This window comes from Ornithorhynchus anatinus, chromosome 3 (assembly GCF_004115215.2).
Source record: "Ornithorhynchus anatinus isolate Pmale09 chromosome 3, mOrnAna1.pri.v4, whole genome shotgun sequence".
NCBI classification, from domain to species: domain Eukaryota; kingdom Metazoa; phylum Chordata; class Mammalia; order Monotremata; family Ornithorhynchidae; genus Ornithorhynchus; species Ornithorhynchus anatinus.
In genome coordinates this window covers 11,801,273-11,813,551 of record NC_041730.1, presented here as the reverse complement: position 1 = coordinate 11,813,551, position 12,279 = coordinate 11,801,273, and positions in this window count along the sequence as shown.

Genomic DNA, 12,279 nt, shown 5'->3' with positions numbered 1-12,279 from the left:
ATGATTAATTTGTGCAGTACATACTGCCTCCCACTCCCTCTTACATGCTTACAGACCTAAATGATACCCATATTTTCATGCTAACATGTCAAATCTCATGGTAGAAAGCACCACTAGCCCATTGCCTTGCAAAATTCCCCCTACGGTACACCTAATGCATATCGCAATCCTTGATAGGGTCATGATATTCCCTTTGTGGCACATCCCAACTGAATTCCATTCATAAATTTTTTGATGGGCTCCCTCTGTAAAAATCTTGTTCATTTTATCAGTCTTAGCGATTTGTGTTTGTAATACACTTACATGTAGGATATCCAATTCAGACTACGTTTGCATATATTTCATCAAATGCTCTAGATAATGTGTCTGCAATAGCTAATGAGCTCCCTAGAGCAATACACAACTTCATATCACATAACTGCTGTTGAAAAAAAAGACTAGCCTTGGTGATCTTGGAGGTATGTCACACAATTTTCTTAAAAATTGTTACTAGTGGTTTAATGATCCGCTTCTGCAAGGAAAATAACGTTCCGCCCCAAAAGACATGAAGTTTTTACGTGCGAAGATAAGTGCTAAATGCTCCTTCTCAATCTGAGCATCATGTCTCTCTTTTACCGTCACAGATGTTGAGATGTATGGGACTGGTCTTTATTCTGATGTGTATTTCTCTGGGAGTCCATCTCCTGGTCTTTGCTTGGTGGTGTCCACTGCAATTTTGGCTTGTCTATTGGCATCAGTGTCCTACGGTGCATAATTTTGGTATTTGTTAAATGCTACCTATAGGCCAGACACTGTAGAACTAAGCAATGGGGCAGATGCCAGGTAATCCAAGCGCTTAGTACAGTGCTGTGCACATAGTAAGTGCTCAATAAATATATTGAATGAATAATCAGGCCAAACACAGTTCCTAACCCACATGGGGCTCCCAATCTAAGTAGGAGGGAGCACCGCATGGCCTGCTGGCAAGAGCAGCAGCTCGGGAGTCAGAGGTTGTTTCTAATCCCGGCTCCGCCGCTTGTCTGCTGTATGACCTTGGGCAAGTCACTAAACTTCTCTGTGCCTCAGTTACTTCATCTGTAAAATAGGGATTAAGAGTGTGAGCCTCCTATGGGACAGGGACTGTGTCCAACCTGATTACCTTGTATCTACCCCAGGGCTTAGAACAGTGCTTGGCACATGGTAAGCACTTAACAAATACCATAATAATAATAATAATAACAGGTATTGAATGAATATGATGGAATGAATAGCCATTTTACAGATGAGGAAACTGAGGCACAGAGATCTTCTGCTTGCCCAGTTTCAGTGGGATAGGATTCTCCTCCAAACTGTAAGTTTATTGTGGGCAGGGAACACGTCTACCAACTCTGCTACGTTGTACTCTCCCAACTGCTTAGTAAGCATACTCAGCACTCAGTAAGTGCTCAATAAATACGATTGACTGACTGACTGCCCCCAGATCCTGGAGCCCAACCATTAAGGGCTCTGGGTCTTGAGCGCTTACTCTTTTTCTAAAAAAAATTTGTTAAGCACTTACTATGCACCAGGTACTGTATTAAGCGTTGGGGTAGACACAAGATAATTAGGGTGGACACAGTCCCTGTCCCACATGACGCTTACAGTCTTAAGTTGGAGAGAGAAGGATTTGATACCCATTTTACAGAGGAGGTAACTGGGGCATAGAGAAGTTAAGTGACTTGCTCAAGGTCACAGAGCTTCCAGCGGTTGCCTAACAACCACCGTATCAAGCAAAAACTCCTCACTCTTGGCTTCAAAGCTGTCCATCCCCTTGCCCCCTCCTACCTCACCTCCCTTCTCTCCTTCGCCAGCCAAGCCCACACACTCTGCTCCTGTGGTGCCGCTATCCTTCTCACTGGGCCTTGTTCTCACCTGTCCCGCCATCGACTCCTGGCCCTCCCTCCCCACATCCGCCAAACTAGCTCTCTTCCCCCCTTTTTAAGTCCTACTGAAAGCTCACCTCCTCCAGGAGGCCTTTCTGGACTAAGCCTCCCTTTTCCTCTGTTCCCCCTCCCCTCCCCATCACTCCCATTCACTCCCTCTGCTCTACCCCCGTCCCCGCCCCACAGCACTTGGGTTTATGTATGTACATAATTATAATTCTGTTTATTTTATTAATGATGTGTATATGTCTATAGTTCTATTTATTTATATTGATGCTTTTGATGCCCGTTTACTTGTTTTGATGTCAGTCTCCCCCCTTCTAGACCGTGCGCCCGCTGTGGGCAGGGATTGTCTCTCTTTTTTGCTGAGTTGTACTTTCCAAGTGCTAAGCAGCATGGCTCAGTGGAAAGAGCACAAGCTTGGGAGTAGGAGGTCATGGGTTCGAATCCCGGCTCCGCCACTCATCAGCTGTGTGACTGTGGGCAAGTCACCTAACTTCTCTGGGCCTCAGTGACCTCCAGCGCTTAGAACAGTGCTCCAGCGCTTAGAACAGTGCTCTGCACATAGTAAGCGCTTAACAAATACCAACATTATTATTGGTACAGTGCTCTGCACATAGGTAAGCGCTCAATAAATATGATTGAATGAATTGAATTGAATGAATGTAAGTGGTAGAGCTGGGATTAGAACCCAGATCCGCTGACTCCTGGGATCATACTCTTTCCACTGGGCCACTATGCTGAGCACTGAGCTAAGTGCTTGAGAGGGTACAATAGAGTAGGAAAACACAACTCTTGCCTCTGAAAAGCTTATAATATAATGGGGAAAATGGCACTAAAATTAAATTACGGTTAGTGGGGAGCAATAGAATTTAAAGTTGTAGAAGCCTAGGAGTCAGAGGGCCAGCTCTGCCACCTGTCTGCACATTACTTAACTTCTCTGTACCTCAGTTTCCTTATCTGTAAAATAATAATAATGTTGGTATTTGTTAAGCACTTACTATGTGCAGAGCACTGTTCTAAGCGCTGGGGTAGACACAGGGGAATCAGCTTGTCCCACATGGGGCTCACAGTCTTAATCCCCATTTTGCAGATGAGGTAACTGAGGCACAGAGAAATTAAGTGACTTGCCCACAGTCACACAGCTGACAAGTGGAAGAATCGGGATTCAAACCCATGACCTCTGACTCCAAAGCCCGTGCTCTTTCCACTGCGCCACGCTTAATATCTGTTCTCCCTCTTCCTCAGAGAGTGAGCCCTATATAGGGCAGGAACTGTGCCCGATCTGATTATCTTGTAGTTACCCGGCGTTTAATACAAAGCTTGGCATATAGAAAATGGTGGTATTTGTTAAGCATTTACTACCTGCCAGGCACTGTACTAAACACAGGGGTAGATACGAGTTTATCAGGTTGGACACAGTCCCTGTCCCCCAAGGGGCTGATAGCCTCAAACTCCATTTTACAGATGAGGTAACTGAGGCCCAGGGAAGTGAAATGACTTGCCCAAAGTCACGCAGCGGACGAGCGGCAGAGTCAGGATTAGAACCCATGACCTTCTGACTCCCAGACCCTTTATCTATCCTCTAAGCCTTGCTGCTTCTCTTAACAAATGCCACAATTATTATCATTAGGGAAGTGCATATAATTGCAACTGGTCTTGGGGGAGAAGTGCTGCCCCAGTGCTTAGGGAATGAGTACCCTAAAGGGTAATCTCCTCGATTGTTCTCTCCCAAGCATCTAGCACAGGGAGAGATGGGTCAGTCAGGGGAGAGGAATTTTGCTCCCTTCTCCAGACACTGGTGATCGCCCCAATAAGAAGCCACCCACGACCGAAAGAGTCGGGTGCGAATGTGTCAGTGGGATACAGAAGAGCCAGTGGATAGTTCCGGCCTAGAGTCGTGGGCTGAATCATTTAGCCTGAACAGACTGGAGACATCAGCGTGGCGTAGTGGATACAGCATGGGCCTGGGAGTCAGAAAGTCACGGGTTCTAATCCGGGCTCTGCCGCTCGTCTGCTGTGTGACCTTGGGCACATCTTTCTTCTCTGTCCCTCAGTCACCACATCTGTAAAATGGGAATCAAGACTGTGAGCCCCACAGGAGACAGGGATTGCATCCAATCCGATTTGCGTGTATCCACCCCCAGGTTTAGTACAATCCCTGGCACGTAGTAAGCGCTGAACAAATACCACCATTATTATTAACGGAAAACTTAACGGCCCAACACCCAGAGAGGCACGCCATCAGAACGCAATCGCTCAAGTGTGGTCCGGTCAGGGAAGCCCCAAGGAATAAGGAGATCAGAGAAATATTCAGAGCACAGGCTCAACTTGGAAATGACCAACATCAGCTCCCATGGCTTAAGAAAGGAGGCCGAATGTATTTTCGAAAATCTGCTTAGCATACGGCCATCTATTTAGGAAATGCGTTCGGCATATTGCCGCATCTGGAACCCCGCCACCTCCTCCGAGCCGTTTCGATGCATTTATTCCATGCCTCTGTTCTTCCTCTTAGTGTCTCGTGGGGATCTAGAAATGTGACTTCCTTAGAAATCAAGCCTAGGCGCTTAGTCTTAAATGAACTACTCCTGAAAATGTTCCCGGCTCCAGATAGATACACCGTAGAGAGGGGAAAACGATTTTGAGGGCTCCCGGCAGCCAATAAGAATCTATTTTAGGACATAAATTAGAGTACTTCGTGTACGAGCTCGGAATGAGTTGCTAAACGTCTCCTCTTTCCATTCAGATGAATTAATGTTTGCTATGAGTCGTTAGGCACGACTCACTCCTCAAAGTTGTAATGAGGGCTATCGGTATTACTTTTGACAATTATTGAAGTATAATGATCTTAAAAAAATTAAAACTTGCAATATATCCGTTCTTTAGCTCTCAAATGATCAAACAATAAGCCTTAATGGGCTCCTAATCGTGTGTAATCGCTTCACGGTCTCTGTTTTTCATACAGACACTGCCACCTTCTGGAAAACCGTTCCCAAGCCCTGGAGTGAAGGAAGTGGGAGAAGAGGGAATGAGGGAATGGGAGAGAGCTGGGAGGCGGCTCTCTGGGTTGCCTCAGAATGGGTTTCCCATCAGAGATGCAACCTGCTGCAGTCTGGACTGCACCCGTGCTCACCACTGGCTTTGTCCCCTCCTACCTCACCTCACTTCTCTCCTGCTCCATCCCAGCCCACACACTTTGCTCCTCTAATGCTAACCTTCACACTGTGCCTCCATCTCGCCCGTCTCTCCGCGGACCCCCGGCCCAAGTCCTGCCTCCGGCCTGGAACGCCCTCCCTCCTCAGATCTTCCAGACAATTATTCTCTCCCTCTTCAAAGCCTTTCTGAAGGCCTTTCTCCTCCAAGAGGCCTTCCCAGACTAAGCCCCACTTTTCCTCATCTCCCACTCCCTTCTGCGTCATCCTGACTTCCTCCCTCTGCTCTTCCCTCTTCTCCCAGCTCCACAGTACTTGGAGGCATTCGTCTGTAGTTTTATTTATTTGTATTGATGTCTGTTGATTTATATTAATGTCTCTCTCCCCCCCACACTGTGAGGTCGTTGTGGGCAGGGATTGGCACTCTTTATTGTCGGATCGTACTTTCCTAAGCACTTAATACAGTGCTCTGCACACAGTAAGTGCTTAATAAATACGATTGATTGAATGAATGAACGGATGAATGGATGCTCTGATACCGGATTTGAACTTGCAGGGTATCTTTCACCAAAGTTGTCTCCTGAGCTCGAAAGATGAGGGAGTGGTGACAACCCATTTGGAAGCCTGCTGGGCTTCCCAGGAGGGAGAGCATCTGCTGGGAGGAATGGATGACAGTCTTCAGGGTCGCCCTGACTTGCTCCCTTTATTCATACCCCCCTTCCAGCCCCACAGCATTTGTGTCCTTATCTGTCACATACATATCTATTAATGTCTCTCTCCCCCTTTAGCTTGTAAGCTCGTTGTGCGGGGATCTCACTGAAGCCTTATGTCAGAAGGGTTAAAATGAACAGAAGGAAGCACTCAGTCACCCAGTGGGTGATCAGCGTATGGAATATTCATTAACACCGGTGGAAAGTACATGGGCTTGGAGTCAGAGGATCTGGGTTCTAATCCCGACGCTGCCACTTGCCTGCTGTGTGACCTTGGCCATGTTTAATAATAATAATAATGTTGGTATTTGTAAAGCGCTTACTATGTGCCGAGCACTGTTCTAAGCGCTGGGGTAGACAAAGGGGAATCAGGTTGTCCCACGTGGGGCTCACAGTCTTAATCCCCATTTTACAGATGAGGTAACTGAGGCATCGAGAAGTTAAGTGACTTGCCCAAAGTCACACAGCTGACATGTGGCCGAGCCGGGATTCGAACCCATGACCTCTGACTCCAAAGCCCGTGCTCTTTCCACTGAGCCACGCTGCTTCTCTAACTTATCTGGGCCTCAGTTTCCTCAACTGTAAGATGGGGATTCAATATCTGTTTCTCCCTCCTACTTAGACTGTGAGCCCCATGTGGTACAGGGATTGTGCCCGACCTGATTAACTCAGATCTATCCCAGCGCTTAGAATAGTGCCTGATACTCTAGGCTGTAAGCTCATTGGGGGCAGGGAATGTGTTTACCAACTCTGTTACATAGTACTCTCTCAATTGCTTAGTACAGTGCTCCGCACATAGTAATCACTCAATAAATAATATTGACTGACACATAGTAAATGCTTAACAAATGTTATTATGATTATTGTTATTATTATTTTAATAATTAATCATTAGAGGAGGTAGGCTAAATTCATCGATGGAAGATCCATAAAGGCAGCAGAGAGAAATTATAATAGCAATAATAATAATGATAATAATAATTGTGGTACCTGTTAATCGCTTACTATGTCTCAAGCACTGTAGTGAGGTTCTGAGTAAATACAGTACATGCATCTTAGACACACAAATGGTGATGTTTAGACTGTACTATCTATAATTCTATTTATTTATATTGATGCTATTGATGCCTGTCTACTTGATTTGTTTCGTTTTGTTGTCTGTCTCCCCGCTTCTAAACTGTGAGCCCATTGTTGGGTAGGCATTATTTCTATTTGTTGCTGAATTGTACTTCCCAAGCACTTAGCACAGTGCTCTGCACACAGTAAGCGCTCAATAAATATGATTGAATGAATGAATCTCATTATGGGCAGGGAATGTGCCCACTAATTCTGTTATATTATACTCCACCGAGCACTTAGTACAGTGCTCTGCACATAGTTAGTGCTCAATAAATCCCACTGATTGATCGATGGTGCATCCACTTGGATGTCCAAGTGAAGAAGCAGTTCCTTATTTTTTTATGGTATTTGTTAAACACTTACTATGTGTCAGGCACTGTACTAAGATAAAAACTAATCAGGTTGGACACAGTCCCTGTCCCACACTGGGCTCACGGTCTTAATCCCCATTTTACAGATGAGGCAGCTGAGGCACAGAGAGTGAAGTGCTTTGCCCAAGGTCACACAGCAGACAAGTGGCAGTGACAGGATTAGAACACAGGTCCTTCTGACTCCCAGACCTGTGCTCTATCTACTAGTCCACCTATTCTTTCAGGATGCCTATAACTCCTGTTGGAGATGGAGTCCTGGGCTTCACGGACCATTATTGCTTTGACTCAGGGATGGCCTTGTATGAGGTTTTAAGTTGTTATGCATTTTGAGGAATATACGTTTGGATTGAGGAAGAAAAGGAAGATGAACACAGTTCATTTATGACTCTCTGCCCCTTCCCAAATCAGAGTCCTGGATCAAGCGGCCTAGTGGAAACAGCATGAGTATGAGAGTCAGAGAACCTGTGTTCAAATCCCTGCTCTGCTGCTTGGGTAAGTCACTTCACTTTTCTGTGTCCCAGTTCCCTCATTCATAAAATGGGGATTCAATCCTTTTTTTTCTAAATGGTATTTGTTGAGTGCTTACTATGTGCCAGGCACTGTTCTAAGCACTGGGGTTAGTCACTGTTCCTATCCCCACATGGGGCTCACAGTCATAATCCACATTTTACAAATGAGGTAACTGAGGCCTAGAGAAGTGAATCGACTTGCCCAAGGTCTTCTGACTCCCGGACCCGTGTTCTATCCACTAGGCCACACTGCTTCTCTGCATCAGTTCTCCATCCTGTTTAGACCGTGAGTCCCATGTGGGACAGAGACCCGACCTGACATGATTATTCTGAATCTGCCCCAGCGTTGAGTCCACTGCTCGGCACTTGGTAAGCCTTAACAAATACCACAATTATGACTATGATAGGTCTTTCTCTGGGTTAATCTCAACTCCTGTTGGCCCAACCTGAGAAATCCACTAAGAAGTTCTGACCCAAGCTCTCTCCCAAGCAAAAAGGGGAAGTTAAATACCACAACGGTGGGTACTCTTCTTCAACTAGTACCCGAGGACTTGTCCAGGGGAGGATGCCTCTTCAAACCGTCTGACGACCACCGCCTCCAATTTCTACCAAACCAAATGCATCCTCCGGCGGAAAGAAAACAGTTATTATCAAAAAGTCAATTGTCATTCTGCCTCTTCAGAAAAATTCCCATTAAAGATAAAGCCAATTTTAATTAGATTAAGTATCCAATTACTGTAATTACATTTTTAAAAAATTCACATCATGAAGATGACCCTTTTTAAAAGGGTTACAAGAATAATTAGTGTATTCATATTAACCAAAATGTATTGGATAATATTTATACCCAGAAGACAAAGTACATTACACATATTTCACCTTTGGGGAAAGCTCGCAAATGTTTTGGCAGTGGTATGAATATTTATGGGCAAGAGAGTGCTTTAGCAAGATTATGTGAGAAAGCATTTATATGCTCACAAATTTTTACCCAAGGGTAAAGTATACATAAAACGTAGTGCCGAGATTATGGATATGCAAAGTATGATTTAAGCAGGGAATTTATATCAGTTTGTTTAATTAATGGAAGCTGAAGACTCTCTCCCCTACTTCGGGCCGGACGGGCCGGAGCGACGCAAATGTGGCTTACGCTGACCAGCCCATGATCGTCATGCAGACGGGTGGTGGCCTCCCCTTTCCTGACTGGAGACTCATAAATTCTAGCTCTAGACCCTGTAGACTGTAAACTCATTGTGGGCAGATTATGTGTCTGTTTAGCGTTCTATTTTAGTCTCCCAAGCGCTTAGTACAATGCTCTGCACACAGTAAGCACTCAGATACGATTGAATGAATGAATGAATGAACCTGAGCACGCTCAGAGTGAACAGCTTCTCCTGCCTCCAGCAGGCCGGGATCTTTTTTTTTTATGGTATTTGTTTAAGCACTTACTATGTGCCAGGCACTTTACTAAGAGCTGGGGTAGATACAAGCTAATCAGGTGGGACACAGTCCAGGTCCCACGTGGGACTCACAGTTTTAATCCCCGTTTTACAGATGAGGTAACTGAGTCACAGAGAACATAAGTGACTTTCTCAAGGTCACAGAGCAGTCAAGTGGCAGAGCAGGGATTAGAACCCAGGTCCTTCTGACTCCCAGGCCCATGCTTTATCCACTAGGCCACGCCGCTTCTATGCGGTTCCCCCACTGTCCCCGATCGGGGAGGCTCCGAGGCTCACCAGGTCGCTGGGACATTTACTCTCCTCCCCCTTCGAAGCCTTCCTGAAGGCCCATCTCCTCCAAGAGGCCTTTCCAGACTAAGCCCCACTTTTCCTCATCTCCCATTCCCTTTGGCATCGCCCCGACTTGCTCCCTTTGCTCTTCCCCCTCCCAGCCCCACAGCACTTATGTACACATCTGTCATTTTACTTATTTGTATTGATGACTGTCTCGGCCTGGCCCGGAGAACTGAGCCGTGGGGGAATAATGAACTCTTTCCCTCAGCTGCATCTTGGCCAGGTTGGGCTGGTCTCGCCGGGCCGGTACTGAGTCCCTGGGGTCCAGGCCGAGAGCCATTCATTCATTCACTCGTTCGTTTGGTCGTATTCATTGAGAGCTTATTGTGTGCAGAGCCCTGAACTAAGCGCTTGAGAGAGTACAATAGAAGTATAAACAGACACTTTCCCCGCCCAGGACGAGTTTACAGTCTAGAGAGCCAGCAGGAGCTAAGTTTCTATTTACTGCTATTGTTCTGTCTGTCTGTCTCCCCCAGTTAGACTGTAAGCCCGTCAAAGGGCAGGGACTGTCTCTATCTGTTACCGATTTGCCCATTCCAAGCGCTTAGTACAGTGCTCTGCACATAGTAAGCGCTCAATAAATACTATTGAATGAATGAATGAATGTTTCCTATGTGTTTTCCCCACATCCAGCCTCCAGAGATTCCAGTCTGACACCTTTCCCAGTGGAAGCCCTGGATAAGAGCATGGCAGACCTTTAGACCTTTGTGTGTGTGTGTGTATGTGTGTGTGTGGGTGGGTGTGGTATTTGTTAAGCGCTTACTTTGTGCCAGGCACTATACTAAGTGCTGGAGTGAGTACTGGATAATCAGGTTGAACATGGTCCCAGCATCGTTGTGTTGTAGAGAAGCAGTATGGTGTAATGGATAGAACACGGGCCTTGGAGTCAGAAGGTCCTGGGTTCTAATCTCTGCTCTGCCAGTTGTCTTCTGTGTGACCTTAGACAAGTCACTTCAGTGTGGGTCAGTGGAAAGAGCCAGGCTTAGAAGTTAGAGGTCATGGGTTCTAATTCCGGCTCCACCACCTATCAGCTGTGTGACTTTGGGCAAGTCACTTAACTGCTCAGTGTCTCAGTTACCTCATCTGTAAAATGGGGATTCAGACTGTGGGCCTCACCTGGGACAACCTGATTACCCTGTATCTACCCCAGCACTTAGAACAGTGCTCGACACATAGTAAGCGCTTAACAAATACCAACATTATTATTCTTATTACTTCTTTTGCCTCAGTTACCTCACCTGTAAAATGAGGATTTCGACTGTGAGCCCCACGTGGGACAAGTACCGGGTCCAACCCGATTTGCTTGCATCCACCCCAGCGCTTAGTACAGGGCTTGGCATATAGTAAGCGCTTCACAAATATCACAATCATTATTATTATTACATTAATATCAATAAATAATTTATAGATATATGTAGGTGCTATGGGGCTGAGGATGGGGTAAATACCAAATGCCCAAAGGGTGCAGATCCAAATGTGGAGACAAAGCAGAAGGAAGAGGAAGCCAGGGAAAAGAGGGTTTAATCGGAAAAGGCCTCTTGGAAGAGGGGGGACCTTAATAAGACTTTGAAGGTGGAGATAGTGGTAAGTTGACATATATGGAACAATTTGGCAATGGTTTGGGCTATGATCGCATTAGCAGATGAAGAGGATGAAGTCTGTGGAAGAAGTAAGGGGCACAAGATCCAAAAAACTGAACTGGGAACTCTCTGCTCGACTCCCCCAGGGGGTTGATGAATGTGCCATTTTCCAGTCGGGTACCAGCTTGGAACCTAAATTTTTGCCTAGGTTAAATTAGGGTGCATCTCCATTGGCCCCAGAATTGTTATTTTGGGTGGGGATCTACTGTGGACTATTTCTACAGGTGCCTATTTTGGTGAGGATCCAGGGCAAACCTGAGCTGAGAGATAATAATGGTAATAATTAGGGTACTTGGTACTATGTGCCAAGCACTATTCTAAGCTCTGGGGTGGCTTAGTGGAAGAAACACGGGCTTGGGAGTCAGAAGTCATGGGTTCTAACCCCGGCTCCACCACTTGTCAGCTGTGTGACTTTGGGTAAATCACTTATCTTCTCCGCACTGCAGTTACCTCATCTGTAAAATGGGGATTAAGACTGTGAGCCACACATGGGACAAGCTGATTACCTTGTATCCCCCCAGTGCTTAGAACAGTGCTTGGCATATAGTAAGAGCTTAACAAATGCCATCATCATCATTATTATTATTACAAGTTAATCAGGTTGAACACAATCTCTGTCCCATATGGGGCTCACAGTCTAAGTAGGAGGAAATAGGATTTAATCCCCATTTTACAGGGAGGGTGACTGAAGCACAAAGAAGGTAAGTGACTTTCCCAAGGTCACAGAGTAGAAGGATTTGAACCCAGGTCCTCTGACTCCTAGGCCATGCTACTTCTCAGCTATGTGTGATGCCACTGAGGCCAACCATTCTTGATTGCAGACTGGTTGCAGTGAAGCTGTCTGGGGCAGAAACAAGATGTGGCCCAGTTTTTAGAGTACATGTTTTTAAAAGTCTGTGCAGATGTGCACTTTGGGTCCCCTGAGTCACCCTGCGTCTCGAGTTGAAAGTTGATTTAAAATGACTCTGAAACCTCTAAGTGCTAAGTATTCGGTTTGGTAGGCAGAGGAAGCTTCAATTAGCTACCTCATTGTTAAGAGCAGCTTCAGAGGTTTTAAGAGAAATTTCCCACGATGGAAACTAAACCC